Source organism: Muntiacus reevesi, chromosome 8 (assembly GCF_963930625.1).
Source record: "Muntiacus reevesi chromosome 8, mMunRee1.1, whole genome shotgun sequence".
NCBI lineage: Eukaryota > Metazoa > Chordata > Mammalia > Artiodactyla > Cervidae > Muntiacus > Muntiacus reevesi.
This window is the reverse complement of record NC_089256.1, coordinates 25,330,869-25,354,964: the sequence shown is the minus strand read 5'-3', so window position 1 is coordinate 25,354,964 and position 24,096 is coordinate 25,330,869. Positions and strand designations below refer to the sequence as shown.

General features: G+C 48.9%; 1 pseudogene; it reads left to right on the top strand.

Annotated features, from left to right (window-relative positions):
- Positions 1 to 22,401: 22,401 nt before the first annotated feature.
- Positions 22,402 to 23,504, top strand: LOC136172932 (adiponectin receptor protein 1 pseudogene; annotated as a pseudogene).
- The last annotated feature ends 592 nt before the right edge of the window (positions 23,505 to 24,096 follow it).

Below are 24,096 nucleotides of genomic sequence, written 5' to 3'. Positions count from 1 at the left end.
TCCCGTTGGCCTCCTGCATGCGCCAAGTAGTGGACACGGAGGGCCTGGCAGCGCCCGACTCGGACGCCGTCATGGGCCAGCGTACCTTCCCCAGCACTGCAGACTCATGTTTGCACCTGCTTTGGAGAACAGCCCTGACCACTGAAATAGCCTTTATGGACACCTGGGAGGCGAGGTCCACCCCGTGGGGCAGCCACAGCCCCCACGGAGGGATGGGTCCAGGAGCCACAATGACAAATGCTGTGGCCTCCAAGAGATACTCACCCCCAGGGCTCTGTGGGTTCAGGTCAGTCAGTCTTGCCTGCATGTTCATGATAATCGAGGCTCTGCTTCTACTTAAGCAAGTATCATGATTAGCATCAGAAAGTTAACATTGAGCAGATAACACTGCCTCATCTACAGAGCATATTCAAGTGCTTTTAATCATCACCGTAGCATGCTTTACAGCAAATAGGAAAATTACACACACACACACACACACACACACACACCCCGCTACTGCCTGGGTCAGCCCAGGATCATGTCTTAGGTCTGGCTATCAGACCTCTTCAACCTCTTCTTTGCCTTTCCTGACTTGATTTTTTTGAGGAGTCAGGACACTTAGTTTGTAAAATGCACCTTACTTTGGGTTTGCCTGATGGTCCCTCCTGATCAGCTTCCAGTTGTGTGTTCCTGGCAGGAATTCTGAGCCCTTCTTAGAACATGGGGTCAGGAGTCTCCTGAGGTCCAAGTGTCCTGCTGGGAACATCACGGCTGATCAGCTCTCAGGCAAAGGGACGTCAACCAAGAGTTCCACTGAGAGGTAGTAAGATCTTTATAACCTTGAGACAGTCTTCTGATTTATTGTAATAACCAGTTAAAAAGTATATAGCTCCCTTGCTAAGACTAGGGATGGGCCACTCTCTGTTCCCCTTCTGATGTCTATGTCAGAAGCTTTCTCACTTTAATAAAACTCTGCTACACAAAAGCTCTTGAGTGATCAAGCCTGGCCCCTGGTCCCGAAGCTAAATCTTCTTCAGAGATCATGAAGCGGACTCCGTTCACCATAAGCTATCAGCATGCAGTGCCCTGGAGGGTCTCCCAGTCAGCATACAGATCCTGGTGGCAGATGTGCCCTGATGGGGCTTCCCTTGGGCAGCCCAGTGGGGCTGCAGTGACCTCAGCCAAGGCCTGTTGCCTCTACCATGAGTGTCTTCATTTGCTGTGCATGTTCAGTTCAGTTCAGTTCAGTCGCTCAGTTGTGTCTGACTCTTTGCGACCCCATGAATCACAGCACGCCAGGCCTCCCTGTCCATCACCAACTCCCAGAGTTTACTCAAGCTCAGGTCCATCGAGTTGGTGATGTCATCCAGCCATCTCATCCTCTGTTGTCCCCTTCTCCTCCTGCCCCCAATCCCTCCCAGCATCAGGGTCTTTTTCAATGAGTCAACTCTTCTTATCAGGTGGCCAAAGTATTGGAGTTTCAGCTTCAGCGTCAGTCCTTCCAATGAACACCCAGGGCTGATCTCCTTTAGGATGGACTGGTTGGATCTCCCTGCAGTCCAAGGGACTCTCAAGAGTCTTCTCCAACACCACAGTTCAAAAGCATCAATTTTTCGGTGCTCAGGTTTCTTCACAGTCCAATTCTCACATCCATACATGACCAATGGAAAAACCATAGCCTTGACTAGACGGACCTTTGTTGGCAAAGTAATGTCTCTGCTTTTGCGTGGGGGCTGTCCAAATACTAGTGTTTCCTATGAAATACAAATACTTGTGTGAGGAGACCCCAGAAGAATGCTTGCAGCAGTGACCTTTGTAACAGTAAAAAGCAAATAGAACTGCAAATAACCCCAATTCCACTTGCAATGAGCAGACACATGTGACCAGAATGCTGTTTGACCCTAAAAATGTTTGTGCCTCAGCGTCAGTGGCCACACAAAAAGTCACATGAAAAAATGCTTGTAATAGAAAATGCCCTTAGCATGATTAAACTTATCAGCATTAAAAACTGTGCAAAATGAAACAGCGCTGTGCAGGGAGGGAGGAGGTAAAATATATAGGGCAGGTGATAAAACAGTCAAAGTCCAGGTGTGGTTTCCAGGGGGTAGAGAAGGGAGGCTGGGCAGAGGACCTCCACCTTCAGAGGACACGTAGGAAGCAAATGTTTATTGACTTTTATGTTAACCCATATATTTACTATTTTTAAGTTCATTTCCCCCTGTGGATCTGAGATTTCATCTGCTGTTGTTTCCAACATAGCATCAGTCCTACCCCTTCCTTGTGACAAAGGTCAGGTGTATTATAGGCCCAATGATACAATTTTATAGATACTGTTTTCTACAATTGTTTTTTAAGTCAGGAAAAAAAGAAATATGTAATTGTACTGTCTCTATAATTAAGTAAATACTAACTTTACTGGTGCTCTTGGTTCATGAGTTTGTGTGGACTTGAATTGCTGTCTGAGGTTCTGTGCTTCTAGCTCAAAGAAATTCCCATAGTGTGTCTTGTTCGGCAGGCCCCCTAACAATAAACCTTCTCAGTTTTCGTTTACCTGCAAGTTTCTTTATTTTATCTTCATTTCTGAAGGATAGTTGTGCTAGATATAAGAGCCTCATTTGACAGCTTTTTGCTTTGAGTACTTGAATATGTCATCTGCCTATCTTTGATTCTGATGAGAGGTCAGCTGTTACTATGCTTGAGGTTCCCTGTGTGTAGCAGGTCATTTTTCTCCTACTGCTCAAATCTTTCTGTCTTTGAGCTCACCTCAACCCACTCCAGCCATGACCATGGCACTTGGACAACCTTCTCTTTCCTAGAATCTACTTATATTATTGTCTTATAACATTATAGCCCTGTCTGGGTACATGGCCTGCAGATGGCCATGGCCTGAAGGCAGCACTGGGGACAGAACCTTTGCTTGAGGATCAGGCTTCTTCCCCTTAGACATAGCTTCCCCTTCTCTCAAGTTTGTTTTACAATTAAAGCATTTTCTTTTTAAAAAAAAAAAAATTGAGAGGGCTTCCCTGGTGGCTCAGTGGTAAAGAATCTGCCTGCCAGCACAGGAGACATGGGTTTGATTCCTGATCTAGGAAGATGCCATATGCCTTGGAACAACAGCCCATGAGCCACAACTTCTGAACCTGTGGTCTAGAGCCCACGAACTGTAACTACTGAAGCCCACATGCCCTAGAGCCCATGCTCCACAACAAGAGAAGCCACTGCAATGAGAAGCCCGCACACCACAACTAGAGAGTAGCCCCCACTCTCCACAGCTAGAGAAAAGCCACTGCAGCAGCAACGACTCAGCACAGCAAAAAATAAATAAATAAATTTATTTTAAAAACTGAGGTCCAAAATATTGGACTTCAATATTTTGACTGTCTAGGTGTGCATCTCTCTGTGTTTATCCTATTAGAGATTGTGAAGTTTCCTGGATTACATAGATTGTTGTTTTTCATTAAATTTTAAAGCTTTCAGCCATTATTCTAGTGAGGTTTTTTTTTTCCCCACTGTCTTTCCTTCTGGCATCTCATTATGTACACGTAGGTGTATGAACAATGCCCCACAATTCCTGGAGGTTCTGGTCATTCTTCTCTACCTTTTTCCCCTTAAAATCATGAAGTTAAATCATCTCTTTTGAACTATCTTCAAGTTCACTGATTTTTTTTTTCTTCTTCTGTCACTTCAGGTCTACTATTGAGTCCCTCTAGTCAATTTTTCAGTTCTGTTATTACACTTTTCAACTCCAGATTTTCCATTCGGTTCTTTTTTTTTTTTTCATCATTGACTTACTTCCCCAGCTGCCAGGATTCTCCCTATGGAGCAGGACCTGTGGAGGTGGGAGTTAGGGTGGGGCTGGTGGGTGCCCCTTTGGGCTGCCACCCTCCACATGGTAGGTTCTTCCATGGCACATGGCAGGGACACAGGACCTGCTGCCCTTTACCAGCTGCCATGCTGCCTCATCCACCCAGAGCTTGGGGAGACAGACTTGGCTTCTCCATGCCCCACACCTGGGCAGCTGTGCCCCGACCTTGAGAACCGTGGCCTCTGCTGTCTCCCTGAGTCTCCACAGGTTTTGTGGAGTGAATGCTTCTTCCAGTGGCTCCTTTGCAGATTCTGGCTGATGCTCTGCCTCCCTCCTTGGGGGAGAGGTTCCGCCGAGCTCCTCACATTTGACTTTTAAAGTAAGCATATGCTTCAGTTTAGTTCAGTTCAGTAGCTCAGTTGTGTCTCTTTGTGACCCCATGGACTGAAGCACGCCAGGCTTCCCTGTCCATCACCAACTCCCTGAGCTTGCTCAAACTCATGTCCATCTAGTCAGTGATGTCATCCAACCATCTCATCCTCTGTCATCCCCTTCTCCTCCTGCCTTCAATCTTTTCCAGCATCAGGGTCTTTTCCAATGAGTCAGTTCTTCACATCAGATGCCCAAAGTATTGGACTGTAAGCATCAGCTTCAGTATCAGTCCTTCCAATGATTATTCAGGACTGATTTCATTTAGAATTAAATAGTTTGATATCCTTGCAGTCCAAGGGACTCTCAAGGGTCTTTTTCAACACCACAGTTCAAAAACATCAATTCTTTGGCATTCAACTTTTTTTATGGTCCAACTCTCATCCATAAATGACTTTTGGAAAAACCATAGCTTTGACTAGATGGACCTTTGTCAGCAAAGTAATGTCTCTGCTTTTTAATATTCTGTCTACGTTGGTCAGAGCTTTTCTTCCAAAGAGCAAGTGACCCCATGGACTATACAGTCCATGGAATTTTCCAGGCCAGAATACTGGAGTGGGTAGCCTTTCCCTTCTCCAGGGAATCTTCCCAACCCAGGGATCAAATCCAGGTCTCCCACTTTGCAGGTGGATTTTTTACCAGCTGAACCAGAAGGGAAGCCCAAGATTACTGGAGTGTGTAGCCTATTCCTTCTTCAGCAGATCTTCCTGACCCAGGAATTGAATTGAGGTCTCCTGCATTGCAGGCAGATTCTTTACCAACTGAGCTATCAAGGAATCCCAAGCATATGCTTAGACAATAGGAAATAAACAATAAATCTCACTATGTGAGAACATGTGATGCAAAACAGCCAGCCCTGGACCCACCATCCCCAGTATAGAACTTGGGATCGCGCACCCAACAGCTGTTCCCACTCCAGCCCTATTGACTGTGAGACTGGGAAACTCTCCTTGTAATTCCTTCCCCCAAGTCCTGTTTTCCTTGGGGGTCTTTGTGTCAGAAGGTGGGTCTCTCAACACCCTCCTTCTCCCTGGTGGACCTGAGGCCAGGCTGACTGTCTCTACAGCTTGAGGTGTGATTGGTGCTGGGTCGTGAGGTGCATGCAGGAAGCACCCCCTTTCTGTGCTCCACCATGCACCAGAGCAGTTTTCTCGGGCTGGAGCGTCTGTCTTTCTAACTATGTGTGCAGGCCCTTTCCCCAACCCATGTCACCCAGGAGAACAAGGGGTCTCCAGGTCCTCAGTTAACTGGCTGCCTGTCTTAGAACTTGTCAAACTAGCCCTTGGCCTCTGTGGGAGAGAAAGCTGCTGGAAGATGGCTCTGAGACCTGTCTAGCAACCGAGGCTGGTGGGCATCCCAGCCGTCCAAGGAGAGGCCCTGGATGAGCCTGGCTGCCAGCTTTGATTTGCCTTCAGTCCGCTTCTCACTGGGTTTTTTGTAAAGCGATGTTTTCTCCACATGCCCTTCAGCCCTTGTTTATCTGAAGATCGGAAGCACACCCAGGAGACGGGGCTGGGGAGCCGCCCTTCCTGGGGTCAGCACCCAACGCTCCACTGTGAGCTGCACAACTGAAAGGGGGTGGGGGGGCGTTTGCCAGATTTTCAGACAAAGTCAGGCCCGGTTTTACATGCTGGCTGGATCTTGCTTTGAATAAATAGAATAGATCTTGTTTAGGGCATAAATAGAAACTAACAGAGCCAAGAAGGCTTGTGGAAAAGGAATGCAAATGATACAGGGATTAAACAACTTGTCACATTCTCTGTTCATGGTCTCTCTGAGTTAACCAGAAACACAAGGGGAGTCGTGTATCCGATCAGGAGCCAAACAACACCTCCCTGGACACCAACGACCTAACTGGAAGCCAGAAGCAGGCTGGATGCTGGAGGGGCCTTGCACACGTTGGCCCTGCCCCATGCCATGAGCAGACACCCTGAGCTGATCCGGAGCAAAGAACGCTCCACTCACATGGGGAGCAAGCTTGTCCTCCTCCAGGGGAGAGCAGGAAACCACCTACCTAGCTGCCCTCCCACGAGCTGGGTGGGGGTGTCCTTGTCCTGCTAGTTCACTGGGACCATGGGGTCCCTGTCTTCTGGCAGCAGACAGAGTGCAGTAGTTTCGGTGATGGGACATGGCTTGACCCTACGTGGGGCCACTGGTTCAGCCCAAGCCCAGGGTGGGAGCGGCAGATGCCATCAGGCTGGTGCCCACCACCTGGTATCAGAGCCCACCTGGGCCTGGTGCTCCTGCCGGGCAGGCTGGGTGGCCCCCTCGGTAAAGTGGGTGGGTGGGCTCTTGTTTCTGGGCTTGTCTGGCCTCAGTACGTGGTTCATCTGTGTCCGAAAGGGGGTTGACTTGCTCTCAGCCAGGATGGGTGTACGTAGGGTCTGCGTGAGGGCTTGGCCAGCTGGTTCCCGCACAAGGCCTGTGGCTGACGGTGCAGAGGCCCTCAGCGTCCACCCCCTTGTGCACCAGTAGGAACCCCGTGTGTGATAAAGACCAGACCCCAAGGTCACAGGGAAGCAGGAAGTAGCTGGAGGTGGGCTGGCCGCTATGGCTGATCCTGGAGGTGGCGAGACCACAGCATTGGCCTGACTCAGCAGGTTTGCTGAGAATCCCATCTCAGGCCCCCGCTGCCCCAGATTTCCCCTCAGAATCCCCAAGCTGGGGCTCATCCTCAGCAGCTGGGGGTTTGGCAGGTCTGGGCACCCGGCCGGTCCAGACAGGGGTGGGGCTACGTCCCAGTGCCTCTGCCCACCCAGGCCAGCCTCCCAGCCACAGCACCAGCCCCGCCCACCACTGCTGTTTGGGAAGAACTGGCCTTGTCAGCTGCTCTGCCTCCTCTGCCCCCACCCTCCCTGGAGCCCTGGCCAAACTGCCCAACCGGTCGTTTCCAGATTCAAACTTGGGCAGGATCCTGGTGCTTCTCCAGAGGTCCTGCTGGGTGGGGGACTGGTTGACACTCACAGGCTCCTCCGGGGACAAAGCTCCTTCGTGGCAACCCCCGGGGGGCACTGCGTCCTGTGGGGAGGCTCCATGTGGACGTGGGTCCGGCCTCACCTCATGTCAGGTGAGTTCCTGAGAGGCCCGCACACCTCCGGCCCTGGTCTCGAGGAGCGTGTGGAGCCTTTAGAACAGATGTGGCCCCTAGGTGGTACCAATGTGAGTTTTCACATGAAAGTCCAGTCTCCAGGAAGAGACTGCGTGGCCTCTGCCCAGGGTGCACGTGTGCTCTGCCTGTTGAAAACACGTGTTCTGCTCCGTGATCACATGTGTCCTGACACCCGGGCCCCACCTGCTGCCACACCTGCCTCCTCAGGCCAGGACAGCTGGGTGGGCCTCACATTGCAGCATGGGCGCCCCCTGCCGTCGACTTTGTCCCCCGGGGGAAAACAATCAAATTGTCTGTAATAGTAATAAAAAGAGTTTTATTTGAGCCAAACTGAGAACGATAGCCTGGACGACAGCCTCTCAGATAACTCTGAGGAAAGGCTCCAAGGAGCACCGGTTTCAGCAGTTTTATGTCTTTCAGAACAAAGAGCATTAATAGGTCAGGGTTACATTCCTTCAAGCTTTCAAAAAAAAAAAAAAAAAAAAGACTAGCAAGTACCTAGCGAGTCAGCTTGCATCTTGGAAGAAAAGCTATGACAAACCTAGACAGCATATTAAAAAGCAGAGACATCTCTTTATCACCAAAGGTCCATATAGTCAAAACTATGGTTTTTCCAGTAGTCATGTATGGATGTGAGAGTTGGACCATAAAGAAGGCTGAAGAATTGATGCTTTCGAACTGTGGTGTTAGAGAAGAGTCTTGAGAATCCCTTGGAGTGCAAGGAGATCAAACTGGTCAATCTTAAAGGAAATCAACCTTAAATATTGATTGGAAGGACTGATGTTGAAACTGAAGCTCCAATAGTTGGGCCACCTGATGCGAAGAGCCAACTCACTGGAAAAGACCCTGATGCTGGGGAAGATTGAAGGCCAGAGGAGAAGGGGGTGATAGAGGATGAGATGGCTGGATGGCATCACCGACACAATGGACATGAGCTTGAGCAAACTCTGGGAGATCGTGAAAGACAGGGAAGCCTGGAATGCAGCAGACCTTGGGGTCGCAAAGAGTTGGACATGACCTAGCAACTGAACAACAACAACAATTGAGTCAGCACAGCCTTGGCACCTGGGAGGGAGTCTTATCATCAAAGGACCAGCACTGGCACCCCAGGAAAGGAGGCATTTAATCTTTACTTTTAATGTGAACACTCTTTACTTCTGGACCATGCACCCTTTCCCATTAATAATTAAAGTAGATGGACAGTATAAATTTGACAGGCCACAAACAGGCTGTTTCATCAGCATAAAATTCAAGTGAACTCCTGTATGGGCCAGAAGACCTTCCCCACTCCTCATTGTGAACTTTCCTTGCACGAGTGGCCTCAGGTCAAGGCTGAAGGCCCAGGGCTTGGGAACCATCACCCAAATCCCCGCGAAGGCTTGTCCTCAGGGCGTCCATTGGTCTGCAGCAGGAGGCTGTGGGAACAGACAGGCATAGGCCTGGGACTGGTGGGGGCCAGGTGGGAATAGGTGAGGCCAGATGGAATCGGATGAGGCCAGGTGGGGACACGTGAGGCCAGGTGAGGTCAGGTGAGACCCGGTGGGGCCAGCGGGCCAGGGGGCTAGCGCTCAGACCAGAAGGCGGGGAAGTGTTCCTTCCCAGGCAGGGAACTAAGCCGACTTTCTTCCCAGGTGGCTGCTTCTCTCGCTCAGGCAGCCCCAGGAGTGAATATAATTCTCGTGGGGCTGGGGGTCTCCAGAACTGCTTTCAGGCACCGGCCCATGATAGGGATTGAGAGTGTGCTAACCTGGATGCTCAGATGTGCCAGGTTGGGTGGGGCTGAGGCCCTGGGTTGAGGTCTGGGTTTCAGGTGCCCCAGCTGTGGGCCCCCTTCTTGCTGACTTCCCTCAACCTGTTCACCTTTCGATAGAGAAAAACCTCCCTCAGGGTGTATGGGGAACATCTTTCTACAGGAAGCACAGCTGCAGGTACAGGTGAAGGTTGGACCAGACAGGTGACAGTAGCCGGGTCCCGTCAGGGAGACTGGGAGCTGCCCACAGGTCAGGGAACCTCCTACTGGTCAGGGAGCTGCCCACCTGGTCAGAGAGCCCGCAAGTGGAGATGCAGATCCGGAGCAGTGCCGAGATGCAGAAAACAAAAGCAGCAGGTGCAGAGGAAACACAGAAGTAACAGAAGACTCAGGTCTCTCCTGTCAGTTGGGGCAAATGGAGGTGAAAATCAGCAAAGTTCTAAGCCATGACCTGATGGGTCCCTCTGGTGTCATTACCAAGCGCAACAGAACATTGCGCTCTAATGTTTAAAGTCTAATGGACTTTAGTGGGTCCACCAGGTCTTTGTGATTAATGGCTTCATCCGAGAATTTCTCACCCTGACAAAAAGGGTACATTTTCCCCTTCGAGTGTTTAAGGAGACAAAGAAAACCTCAATAAATTGAGAGATCACATTCTCTAGTTGAAGTGCAAAAAAAATTTTTAGGCATTAATAATGGAAATAGGAAAAAAAAAATCCTACCAGGAAAAAACCCCCCAAACTCTCCAATAGCCATTGGTTCTAAAATGAAATAAAGCCTCAAAGATAGGCTATTTAGAAAATAATATATAAGTAAAAACACTAGAACCTATGGGATATGGTTAAAATATAAAATAAGGTTAAAAATAAAATATAAATTAAAAAAGCATATTTAAAAATATCTATATTTAGGTGAAAACAAGTGGACATACAATTGGTTTTTAATGTGATATGCAAGAAAACAAATTTTAAAACAGAAGAAGACCAGAAGAAAAGAATTACTAAAAGTAAACATGGAGTAATTGAAATAGAAAAGTAATAGAATAATAAACCCACAAGCAGATCTTTGAGAGAAAAAAACTGATAAAATGGATAAAAACACTAGATAATTCCATCAAGAATAATAGAAAGAGAAACAAACACAGAATTTTAAGAAGAGAACAGGAAATAAGCAGAGCAGCAGAGGAAATGAAAGGATCCTCTCAATCCAAGACAAACAAAGGGTGAAGCAGATAATCCTCCAGGAAACACCGGCTGCCAAAGCTGGCCCAGAGAGCAGCATCTGAACTTGCCCATCCCCGGGAGCCCCTCACTGACCGCCCCTACCCACTGCAAGCTTCTCCTCCGGTGGGGCCAAGGTTCTGAGTCTTTAACCTGACTTTAGCACCAGCATTCCCCGCAAGGTCAGCCATGACAGCACCGGGGCCAAGACACGAACCTCGGTGAGTCTGCAAGGGACGCTGGTTGGGCCTTTACGGCCCTGGAGGGGAGCTGGGAGGACAGGACGCGCGAGCTGGTTTCCACCTGGGTCTTAGTCTTGCTCTGAGGGTTGGAGGGCTGCATAGCTGGAAGACTGTTTTTCATTCTATGTCTTTTGTTTTACCTGAACACTTAAAACCCTAAGTACCTGTGTTACTTTATCAAGAAAAGATAGTGAAACATAAATTGACAAGTGCGCACCGATGGATGATGGATGAATAGAGGCGTGACCCACACGATGGAATACTGTCCGGCCTCAGGAAGGGGGGACATTGACAGGTGCTACCACACGGGTGAACTTTGAGGACACTGTGCTCAGTGACATAAGCCAAACACAAAAGGACAAACACTGGGTAATTCCCTTACCTGAGGTCCCTGGAGGAGTCGGATCCATAGAGACAGAAGGTAGATGATGGGACCGGGGACCAGGGGCCGGGGAGGGGCCAGGGAGTCCGTGTTTCAGGGGCAGAGCTTCAGTTCGGGAGATGAAAAGGCCCTGCAGGTGGTCTACCGCTGGGCGAATGTGCTTCATGCAACTGAGCTGTGCTCTCAAAAATGGCCAGGATGGCAAGGTTTATGCTATATAAGAAAGTGAAAGTGTTAGTCGCTCAGTCGTATCCAACTCTTTGTGACTCCATGGACTGTAGCCCGCAGCCCACCAGGCTCCTCTGTCCATGGGATTCTCCAGGCAAGAATACTGGAGTGGGTTGCCATTCTCATCTCCAGGGATCTCCCAATGCAGGGATCAAACCCGGGTCTCCTCCATTGCAGGTAGATTCTTTACTGTCTGAGTCACCAGGGAAGCCCTACATTTTGCCATAAAAAGGGCACGTAAAAACTTTTTATGCAGATGACACCACCCTTACGGCAGAAAGGGAAGAAGAACTAAAGAGCATTTTGATGAAAGTGAAAAAGGAGAGTCAAAAAGTTGACTTAAAATTCAACATCCAGAAAACCAAGATCATGGCATCTGGTGCCATCACTTCATGGCAAATAGATGGGGAAACAATGGAAACAGTGACAGACTTTATTTTGGGGGGCTCCAAAATCGCTGCAGATGATGACTGCAGTCATGAAATTAAAAGACACCTGCTGCTTGGAAGAAAAGCTATGACCAACCTAGACAGCATATTAGAAAACAGAGACATTACTTTGCCAACCACGGTCTGTCTAGTCAAAGTTATGGTTTTTCCAATAGTTATGCATGGATGTGAAATTTGGATTATAAAGAAAGATGAGCACCAAAGAATTGATGCTTTTGAACTGTGGTGTTGGAGAAGACTCTTGAGCGTCCCTTGGACTGCAAGGAGATCCAACCAGTCCATCCTAAAGGAAATCAGTTCTGAGTGTTCATTGGAAAGACTGATGCTGAAGCTGAAACTCCAACATTTTGGGCACCTAATATGAAGAACTGACTCATTGGAAAAGACCCTGATGCTGGGAAAGATTGAAGGCAGGAGTAGAAGGGGATGACAGAGGATGAGATGGTTGAATGGCATCACTGACTCGATGGATGTGAGTTTGAGGAAGCTCTGGGAGTTGGTGATGGACAGGGAAGCCTGGTGTGCTGTAGTTCACAGAGTCGCAAAGAGTCGGACACGACTGAGCGACTGAGCTGAACTGAAAAACTTTTTACATGGAAAGTAAACTAGTCCCAGTGCAGCCTGGACAGCAACTCTCCCAGGAACCTCGCTGGGTGCCCCCTGGCGGCCAGGGCACTATGACCTGGCAACCTGCCCTGGCGTGATTGGATGCCCAAGGCAAGGGCCTGCGTGGCCCAGGGGAACATTCATAGTAGTGGTACACAGGTCACTGCTTGACAATCTGTTCTCTGGGGGACAAGCCTGAAGGGGGCATTTCCCTGATTCTGTGATGTAAACACTGCATGGCAGAATGTCAAACTAATCACGTGGGCTCTCAGGGTGTGGAACTGGGGGAGGGTCACCGTGCTGGACTGAGTGCCCTGCTGCCCAGCATTCATCTGTGCCCGGGTGCACCACCCACTGCGGAAGTATCTCCCCACCCAGCTCGCTCCACTCCCCTGTCCTCCTTGAGATACCATCCCCGCTGCATCAGGGACCAAAACACACAAATAAGTTTTGAATGTGAATTCTTTTTGTCTTCTTTGGCTTCAGTGTCTGCGTTTTAACTGTATGGAACAATCATGTTGTGAAAGGAAAAGCGAAGCGGAGTCAGTGATGCTCCAAGCGTCTCTCAGATGGAGCCAGAGGGCTCCGAGGATGGGACTTATGTAGTCCCAACCTGAATGGACTCTGAGCCCATGACTCAGTAAAGTCACCCAGAACATCTCCAGAACCTGGTAACGGCCTCTCTACTTACTGGGCCCTGGCCCTAAAACGACTCGTGGTCCCCTTAGGACAGGCAGCTCCAGCTCCTGCCAGGGTCAGGCCAGGCAACTTTGAACAAAAAGGCCTCATGGCTTTTTGCCTTCAGCGGTCCCTGATTCTCTTCCCTGAACATCCTTCCCAGGTTACCTGAATCTGGGTCTCCTAGATTGCAGTTTTTAAGACCCCAAGTAAACTTTCTTTTGTGCTGCCACTTGATTATTTTGGTTGATAAGGTCTGGAATATGGAATATTCTACAAGATACTTGTCCTTGAGTCAAAGTTACAGAATTCCACACGAACCACCAGAAAGAATGAATTCTGCATAAACCACTACCCCAGCCTGACACCAACCCCAGAGCTGCAAACTTGCTGCAGAGGCTCAAACAGAAGAGCAAAAGCTTTGGAAACTTTGCTGACACTGGATTCACCACACAGCAGGGGGGATGGGACTCCATCAGGTCATGGGGCAGAGTGCATCCATCCCAGCTGGACAAGTGCAAGCCCCTGGTGGTTGCTGGCTCCACTTGAGAGACTCCTGGAGCACCGCTTCTTTCTTCCATCAAAATCGAACACTTGAGATGAATGGAATGAAATGAATGGAAAGACAACAGTTCTTAGCAGAGAAAGAAAAATTATAAAAAGAACCTAATGGAAATTTTAAAATTTGAAAATGCAATGTCTGAAAAAGATTTGCAAATCACATATCTGACAAAAGACTTGTATCTGGAATATATAAAGATCTCTTCACACTCAGCAATAAGAAAACAAACAACCCAATGAAAAATGATCACCAAAGAAGATGTATGGATGACAAGTAAGCACAGGAAAAAGCTCAACAGTAGTCAGTAGGGGTTTGCAAATTAAACCTTAAGCTATACTAGGAATCTTCTAGAATGCTGCACACAAAGCCTGCAACTGCTGACTGAGGTGCTGGGTACACCCTGCAGTGTTGAGAGAACCTGCAGAGCCACTCCAGACATCCGTCCATAATTTGTTTAAAAATTGAAACTATACCTACCGTATGCTCAGAATCATGCCTTGGGCATTTCCCCTAAAGAAGTGAAAACTTACCTGCACACAAAACCCACATGTGGATGCTTGTAGCATCTTCATTTGTATGACCAAAGGCTAGAAACGACCCACTGTCCTTCAGGGGGTGAATGTTGGAACAGACTGATCAGAATTGAAAGATCAAACTGTGAACAAGTATGGCAGCTCTGATGGCTCTCAGTGGTTTCAAGCTGAGAAAGAAACATTTTGAGGTCACTTGTTTGGCTCCACACCTCCCTTCACTGTACTTGGCTTCACCCCACTTCCCAGACAATGTTTTTTTAAAAAAGAAATTGTGCCGTCAGATAAGCTTTGCATTTTTAGCAATCAAGTATTTATTTCATACAGATTGTGGACTTCCCTGGTGTCTCAGATGGTAAAGAATCTGTCTGCAATGCAGGAGATCTGGGTTCGATCCCTGGGTCAGAAAGATTTCCTGGAGAAAGAAATGGCAACCCACTCCAGTATTCTTGCCTGGAGAATTTCATAAACAGAGGAGCCTGGGGAGCTATACAATCCAAGGGATTGCAAAGTGTCAGACACAACTGTTAATACATAGTGACTAACGCTATGTATTATAACAGTATGTAGGCTGCTTTTTAGAGATCATGTCATTGAACCAAACTCAAGTCTGCTCACCAGCTACTCAGCAAGGCCCACTTGCGGGCCCCGGGTGGTGGGGGGGAGAGGGGACAGGGAAGCATTAAGTGCAGGGTGCCTGGTGTGGGGTCAGGCCCTGAGGACAGGCAGCTCAATCTCTAAAGACCCAAATCCCCTGATGGCTCCTGGGGAAGCTTTTAAAGGCAGTGTGAGGAGAGGGTCTTGGGGTGTGTGATCAGCTTGTGGCCGTTCCTCTGATTGGCTGGTTGTGAGGTAAGGCGAAGTCAACATCATCGGCCTTCTGGTTCCAGCCATCTGAGGGCTGCAGGCTGGTGGGCAGCACAAAGTTAAATTCTCCCACCTTGGGCGGGATGGGGGTCTCAATATCTGCAAAATAGTTCAGGAATACGGCTGAGAATATTATCTATATTCTATATCCCAAAGGAATCAACTCTGAATACTCATTGGAGGAGCTGATGTTGAAGATGAAGCTCCAATACTTTGGCCGTCTGATGCGAACAGCCAACTGACTCATTGGAAAAGACCCTGATGCTGGGAAAGATTGAAGGCAAAAGGAGAAGGGGGCAATAGAGGATTAGATGGTTGGACGGCATCACCGACTCAGTGGACATGAACTTGGGCAAACTCCAGGAGACAGTGAGGGAGAGGGGAGCCTGGGGTGCTGCAACCCACAGGGTCGCATTGAGTCAGACATGACTAGCAACTGAACAACAATAATAAAAATTACAGTCCTTGAGGAGGAACTAGAGGCCCTTGACTTAGTTTAATGATTACACTACTATTTTTTTTTCTGTCTAACTTGACTGTTTTTCTTTGCTTCTGCATTTTCTCACTTCTCTGATTAAATTTGCTCTTCGGAACTCAAGGGAGGTCTAGGAGGCTAAGTTTTTTCTAAACAAGAAGCAAGGGATATGGTGAGGGGCCTGTTCCTGCAAAGGGCCTTTAGGGTCCTGCTGGGTTTAATTGCACAATTAAATTGCACAACTGTGCAATAAACTACAGTATGATATAAATCTAACTTTATATGCACCAAGAAACCAAAGAATTGCTGTCTCACTTCACCGCAATTTTTGTTTCATTGCTGTGGTCTGGAACCAAACCCAGGGCTTCCCAGATGGCACAGTGGGTACAGAATCCTGCAATGCAAGAGACACTGGTTTGATTCCTAGGTCAGGAAGATTCCCTGGAGGAAGGCATGGCAATATTCTTGCTTGGAGAATCCCATGGATGGAGGAGCCTGGAGGGCTACAGTCACAAAGAGTCAGACATGACTGAAGCTACTGAGCACGCAGGTAAGCACAGAACCAAACCCACAGTATCTCTGAAGTCTGCCTGTAGACGGCGCTCTTTTTTTCAATTGCAGTATAGTTGATTTACAATGCTGTTTTAGTCTCAGGTGTACAACGAACTGAATCAGTTATCCATATACATATATCCTCTCTTATTTAGATTCTTTTCCCGCATAGGTCATTACAGAGTATTGAGTTGAGTTCCTTGTGCTGTACAGTAGGTTCTTACTAGTTTATGTACTGTGTATATGTCAATCCCAACCTCCAAATGTATCCCACCCCCCCATCCCCTGCTAACCATGTTTGTTTTCTACATCTGTAACTCTATTTCTCTTTTGTGGATAAGTCCATTTGTACCCTTTTTTAAAGATTCCACATATAAATGATGTCATATGCATTTGTCTTTCTCTGCCTGACTTACTTCCTTCCGTATGACACTCGCTAGGTCCATCTATGTTGCTACAAATGGCACAATTTCATTCCTTTTAATCGCTGGGTAATAATCCATTGTATATATATATCACATCTTTATCCATTCTTCTGTTGACGGACCATTAAGTTGCTTCCATGTCCTGGCTGTTACAAATTTTGCTGCAATGAACACTGGGGTGCATGCATCTTTTAAAATTAGAGTTTCCTCTGGGTACATGCCCAGGAATGGGATTGCCAGATCATATGGTAGCTCAATTTTTAGCTTTCTGAGGAACTTCCATATCATCCTCCTTAGCGGCTGTACCAAAATGCATTCCCACCATCAGTGTAAGAGGGTTCTCTTTTCTCTACACACTCTTCAGCATGTATTGTTTGTAGATTTTTTTGATGATGGCCTTTCTGACTGGTGTGAGGTGATATGTCATTGTAGTTTCGGTTTGCATTTGCACTTCTCTAGTAATTAGCTATGTTGAACATCTTTTCATGTGTTTATCGGCCATCTGTATGTCTTCTATGGAGAAATGTCTATTTAGACTTTCTGCCCACTTTTTAATTGGGTTGTTTATTTATTTATTTATTTTATATTGAGCTGCATGAACTGTTTGTATATTTTGGAGATTAACCCCTTGTTGGTTGCTTCATTTGCAAATATTTTCTCCCAGCCTATGGGTTGTCTTTTTGTTTTATTTGTGGTTCCCTTTGCTGTGCAAATGCTTTTAAGTTTAATTAGGTCCCATTTGTTTATTTTTGTTTTTATTTCCTTTACTGTAGGCAGTGGATTAAAAAAGATCTTGCTGTGATTTATGTCTGTGTGTTCTGCCTACATTTTTCTCTAACAGTTTCATAGTATCAGGTTTACACTTAGGTCTTTAATTTATTTTGAGTTTATTTTTGTGTGTGGCATTAGGGAGTGTTCCAGCTTCATTTATTTGCATGTAGCTGTCATTTTCCTGGCACCACTTATTAAAAAGAGACTATCTTTTCTCCATCATATATTTTGGCCTCCTTTGTCATAGATTAGGTGACCCTAGGTGCATGGATTTATCTCTGGATTTCCTATCCTGTTCTGTTGATCTGTATTTCTGTTTTTGTGCCAGTACCATATAGTTTTGATGAATGTATCTTTCTAGTATAGTCTGAAGTCAGAGAGCCTGATTTCTCCAGCTCCATTTCTCTTTCTCAAGATTGCTTCGGCTATTTGGGGTCTTTTGTGTTTCTGTAGGTGACTTTCTGGCAGAGACAGAACCGTATGGTGGAGCACAGATTGGTAGGTTCTGTGCACTGAGAGCAGGGGAGGAGCTGGACTGGAAGAGGCAGCAGGAAGGAGTTTTCAGGAATGATGTTCTGGTTCGAATCTTGCACAATGATGCATTTGTCAAAACTCAGAATTGAACATCACAAAGAGTGGATTTTAAAGTATAGAAACTAAAAATAAAAATTTAGAGAGCCACTGCTCTGGAGGAAACATCAAGAGAACTGCTCCAAACTGAAGGAGACCAGGAAACATGAGATTATGTGATGAGTGGACCCAGAAATGAGGCCGCACATGATATGCTCAGGGTAACCCTGGAGGGGAACGTGGAGCAAGGGCTGCACGAGCTTATATGCTTCTGAGCTGTGATGACCCTCCTGTGGTTTTGTAAAAGGATGCCCTTGTTCTTAGGCGAAAAGGAGATTCATAGTGACACGTTTCGGGAGCAGGGTTGAGGCATTGCAAATTCCTTTCAAATATCGGGGAGAGACATTCAGAGACAGAGACAGAAGCTGGCATGATGGTGCCTGGATTTTCACTACTTAATTTTTCAATATTTCTGTGCATTTTCAATTTTGTAATAGAAAGCACCAATTTTTTTTAATGTCATGGGGAAAGTAACTCTAGACATGTCTTAACATCTGGGACTGAAATTAAATTCTAAATTCCTAAGCCAAAATAATTCTACAGCATTTTCCAGTCATGCCTTCCAAACTAAAAGGATGTGTTTATTGTTAATAGACTCAGCATCTGCTTGGAAAGTTCTAGAAACCAAACCAAGAATGTATTTTGCTCACAGACTTGCTTCTATCCTTTGAAGGGGACTGCAAGGAAGCGCCTACAGCTACAGTGCCTGGTTGCTAGGCTCCCTGAGGGAGGACCTGCCAGGCCAGTGCCCCTAACCAGGAAGCAGGGGTGTTCCCCTTTCTCCCATGGAGTGGATCCTGGGGGGTTGCAGGAAGTGGGCAAGGTGGGAGCTGTTGTTTCTATCCACTAGGTTGATCACTAGACACTAGCCTTCCACTTGGATTCACCTTCACTTGGTGCTCCCAAATTTATAAAGATTTTCTTTCTGAATATTAAATGCCTGGAAAGAGCAAAGGTGTTACTGTTTTATTTAAATTTCACAGTGATTTCAAAGCCAGGAACATATAAACTACTGTCATCTCAAGTGTGCAATTTGAAAATTTCTTTTTCTTGCAAACCACGATTATCCATCAGAAAATATGGGGACTTTTCTCTAAATGACCTCTTTTAAATCTCACACACACACATACATAAGACTTTTGGAGGCATATTTATCAATAAACGGACACTAGTTGTCTGAGCATCAGGGTTTGAATAATTTGAGCTGCACCCTCAGAGTCCTGGAGGCCCTACCCGGATGGCCGAGAATCCGCTTTCTGGACCGAATGGACTCTGGCATAACTTTTCTTGGCTCCCGGAGTCAATGTCATGGGGTGAAATAAATTCACTTTCACTGACTCTCCTCTTTGGATTCTCTGTCACTGCTTTTGTTTTTGGCTCTTGGCCAGGTTGGTTGGTTGGTTGGTGCCAACCAGGCTCAGCTGAAACACCGAGGGCCAGCTCAGGACCCTTAGGTGGTGGGGGTGAGATGGTGCGAGCGGGGGGCGGGGGGAGATGGTGAGAGGGGAGATGGTGGGGGGGAGGAGGTATTGGTGGGGAGACACTAGGGTGCCTGGGAGAAAGAGATGGGGGAGAAGTATGAACAAATGAGTGAGGAACGGAGTCCAGCTGAGACTGTCCTGACACCAGGGCTCCTGCCCCTCTGATCAGCCTGGGCCTCTCTAGTGGCTGGTGGCCTGTGGAGCCTTCTCAGGTCTGCTCTGGGAGGTGGACTGGCTGGAGAAACCCTCCCTGCTGCTGCTGCATGAGGGGGCATTCAGGGCGTGAACTTCCTCCTTCAGGGTGGCCCCCCAAATCCTTTGGGAACAGCGGTTCCTCCAAGGCTGAGGTGCATTGTTCCCCAGGTCATAGCCCCTGGAGCACCACAGTTGGATCACCAGCAGCACCAGAGCATTGGACCCTCCCCCTTCCTCCACTGCCTCTGTCCCCTGGTGGGCCCAGCAGAGCAGCCAGGCCACTCCATCCAGCTGTGAGGACATGAGGCCATTCCGTCCAGCTGTGAGGATGTGAGGCCACTCTGTCCAGCTGTGAGGACGTGTGGTCACTCCATCCAGATGTGAGAACATGAGGCCACTCTGTCCAGCTGTGAGGATGTGTGGTCACTCCATCCAGATGTGAGAACTTGAGGCCACTCCGTCCAGCTGTGAGGACGTGAGGCCACTCTGTCCAGCTGTGAGGACATGAGGCCATTCCATCCAGCTGTGAGGACATGAGGCCACTCTGTCCAGTTGTGAGGACGTGTAGTCACTCTGTCCAGCTGTGAGGACGTGTAGTCACTCTGTCCAGCTGTGAGGACGTGTGGTCACTCTGTCCAGCTGTGAGGACATGAGGCCACTCTGTCCAGCTGTGAGGACGTGTGGTCACTCTGTCCAGCTGTGAGGACATGAGGCCACTCTGTCCAGCTGTGAGGACGTGTGGTCACTCTGTCCAGCTTTGCGGACATGTCCCTCTTGGGGCCTCACCCAGTACCAGGCACCTCCCTCTCTCCCCGGAATTGCCCCCACCTGAGAGTCCCTTACTCTGCTGACTTGCCCCGTGAGGGGCCTGAGGCTCCTCAGCCTGGGTTGGAGACACTTGCTTGCTTCCATAGCAAATCCAGGCAATTTGGGGAGTTCACAAGGAGCAGGTGTGAAAAGTGTGATGTGAGGAATGTAAGTGCATTAACACATTTCCAGTGTGATATGGAATTATTTCTCTGATACGTAACAAGCCAACAGGACCAAGACTCGTTGGCTGCAGGCCTGGTTCGTGTTCGCGGCTTACAAAAACGCTTGCTTTTCTTTAATTCCCAGCAGTGTCTCCTGTATTTGAATTCATTACTTTCATAGGAAAACCGGGCCACCGCCCAGCTCCGCAGCAGACTTCTAGGGAGTACTTTACGCTCTGTTCTCCTAAAGCAGCTGGATTCACACACTAAACTCGAATCCCAGGAGGGAGCGCCATGCAGAGATGAGGGCAGACCTCGTGAGCAATTACAGGTCCATTCAAGGGGAGGTTTGCTCCTTCCTCACACGGGACACCTGACACGGTAGCCCGTGGTCTCCTCGTTGGTCTCCTGCTTTGTTGAGTTTTCTGACGCAACAGCAAGTCTGGACCAGGGGAGGATCAAGCCCCTTTCTGTGACCCAGCCCAGGCCCTGCTGCAGCCAGGACTGGGTGTCGCCCTGGGAGAGGCCAGGGCCACGGGGGCCGCGTGGTGTCACACAGGTTGACCCCTGTGTCCTGAAGGCCCGGGCTCTGTGGACACAGCTGTTCCTCCTGAGGGCGTTTGCTGGGTGCCCACGGGGACCTGGGGAGGCGTGGGCGGGGAGGCCGGTGGGTGCTTATGCTGCTGCCCTGCCCCCAAGACTAGATGCCATCAATAGTGCCCTCCAGGGTCATTGCACAAGGGCCATGTCCTGCAGAACCTCTGACTGTCCCACAAACACCTTTTACTCAGTGGCGACAGAACCAAACAAACCTCCCATTGTGTGGAGAACATGGCCCTGGTCCAGAACCAAGTCACCCCAGCATCCTTCTGGCAGGGTGCCTGGGGCCCAGGTCTGTGACACTAACGCCTCTTTCCTCTTTCACCTGCCCATCCTGGGGGATGGATGGCAGGCTCCCAGTAGTGGAGCCTGCCCCTTGCACTGACCACTGTGTTGGAAAAGGCTAGGGGGCCGAGGCTGGGTCACCCTGGGAGGGGTCTGACTGCCCTGATCTTGTTCCCTGAACTGGGATTGGACAGGATGGGGGACCCTTCTGGGTCTCAAGGCCATATAAGTGTGAGGAAGGAAGTGTACCTGAAAACTCACGGGTTGTCCTTCACAGTGTGGAATAAGAGCAAGAAACCATGAGAGGTAGCTGGATACTAGCCAGTGAGAGTGAACAGACAGGCCCCAAAACAGGATGGTGTTGACTGAAGAACTGATCGGAGCACTGGGGGATCAGACAGGGGCACTTGGAGGCAGAACAGAGGGGGAGAGCCGGAAGGGGAGTGGGCTGAATGTGGGCAACAATTCAGTTCCAGGAAACAGAGGTGTCAGGATGAAACATGCAGCAGAACTATCTAATGAAATAAGGAAAACACACTTGCTAGAACTACAGAAAGATGACGTTCTGCCCTCACAGTGCGCGTAGAAGAGCCAGTGGCATGTAGAATGAAACAGTTGTGAGGGTGCTTGGGCCTGGATATTTTGGGGTGATGTGTGGACATTCCAGAGGGAGAGAGCAGATTCTCCAAAGAAACAAGAGCCAGGTTCACAGCATGGTCTGGCTTAGGGGGTGCAGCGGACTGATCTGATTTCTATGACCATGAAATGATCATCACGGTAAGTTTAGTGAACACCATCATCTCATGTGTGTGTGCGTGCTAAGTTGCTTCAGTCGTGTCTGACTCTTTGCAACCCTGTGGAGTATAGCCCACCAGGCTCCTCTGTCCATGGGATTCTCCAGGCAAGAATAGTGGACTGGGTTTCCATGCCTTCCTCCAGGGGATCTTCCCCACCCAGGAATCGAACCCACATCTCTTATGTCTCATACAGACACACAATTAAAGAAATAGAAAAAAGGCTCAGCCACAGGCTGCCTCCAGCGACACAGGATGTAGCGCTGGGTGCACGGCCCCCAGTAAAGCCTTTTGCCTGCCTGTGTCCCACCACAGGGAGCTCTCTGCCCCTTGGGGCACCCTTTCCCCAAGCTGAAGCCGGAGGGCCCTGAGGTACCAGCCAGATGTCTCACAAGGGACCCTTGGTGGCCCAAGGCAATGCGGCTCCTGCCGGCAACAGGGCAGCTGACACAGTAGAGCTGGCGGAGCTGGGAGCCCTGGTAGAGAAAAAGCGCAAGTGGACAATCAGCACCCGAACCAAAGCTGAAGAGGAGCAGGCCTACCCAGGGCCTCAGGAGGAGGGGGCGGAGGTGTGGGCCCCTGCAGGCCCACCATGCCATGGAGAAGGAGGAGTTTGTATATGAGGTCCGGGAGGGGTGCTGGACAGTCATCCCATACGACGCGCTCCTGGACTGGCTGAAGGACAACGGCTACCGGCTGCATGGCCACTGGCCACCCATGCCCTCCTTCCGGGCCTGCTTCAAGAGCATCTTCTGCGTCTACATGGAGACTGGCAACATCTGGATCCTCCTGCTTGGTTTTGTGCTGCTTCTCTTTCTGGGAATCCTGACCACGCTCAGACCAAACATGAACTTCATGGCCCCCACTTCAGGAGTAGGCGGTGTTTGGGATGTTCCTCCTGGGAGCGGTGCTCTGCCTCAGCTTCTCCCGGCTCTTTTACACTGCTATCATTCTGAGAAAGTCTCTCGGACTTTCTCAGAACTGGATTATGCAGGGATTACCCTACTGATTATGGGGAGCTTTGGCCCCTGGCTCTACTACTCCTTCTACTGCTGCCCACAGCCACAGCTCGTCTGCATCCATCGTCTGTGTTCTGAGCATCTCTGCCATCATCGTGGCACAGTGGGACCGGTTCCCCACTCCTAAGCACCGGCAGACAAGAGCAGGCGTGTTCCTGGGGTTTAGCTTGAGTGGTGTCGTGCCTGCCATGCAGTTCACAATCACAGAGGACTTCATCAAGGTCCATGGTGGGCCAGACGGCTGGTTCTTCCTCATGGCTCTGATGTACATCACCATAGCCGGCCTCTGTGCCGCACACATTCCCAAGCGCTTCTTCCCTGGAAAATTCGACATATGCTTCCAGTCTCATCAGATCTTCCATGTCCTGGTAGTGGAAGCTGCCTTCATCCACTTCTGTGGTGTCTCCAACCCTCAGGAATTCCGATATGGCCTGGAGGGGGGCTGTACTGATGACTCTCTCCTCTGAGCTGCCCCCCAAGGGTGCAGGAGGAACTTCCCAAGTGCTTTTAAAATAACTACTTTGCTGAAGTCAGAGGAAGAGTCTGAGTTGTCTGTTTCTAGAAGAAACCTCTTAGAGAATTCAGTACCGACCAAGCTTCAGCCCACTTCACATTCACTGAGCAATAAACTCTCCATTTCCTCGCTGAGAAAGGTGGGCGAGGGCAGGCGTGGCCATCCTGCCCCCTGCCGCCCCCTCAGCCAGGCGCCTGCTGTCGCCTCCCAGAATGGGGCTGTGAAGCTCACGGTGAGCTCTGACCCTTCCTCCCACCATTCTGGGGAAAAGCGATGGACTGGGACTCTTCAGAAATTCCGTTTCTGGAAGAAACTGTCCCTCCATCACCTCTGTCATGACTTTGTAATCTGGCTTATAACAGGCCATCCATTTTTGTAGCATACTTTTCAAAGACAGTTATAACCTGGTCCCATCTTTCTAGGGCCTGGGCCTGCTCACAAAGGAGGAAGAACAAACCCACCAACTTTTACACAGTCTGGCTAATCATGGAAGTGTGTCCAGGCTTCAGATAACTTGAGTTTTAAATTTTTTCTTAGCAGAGTAA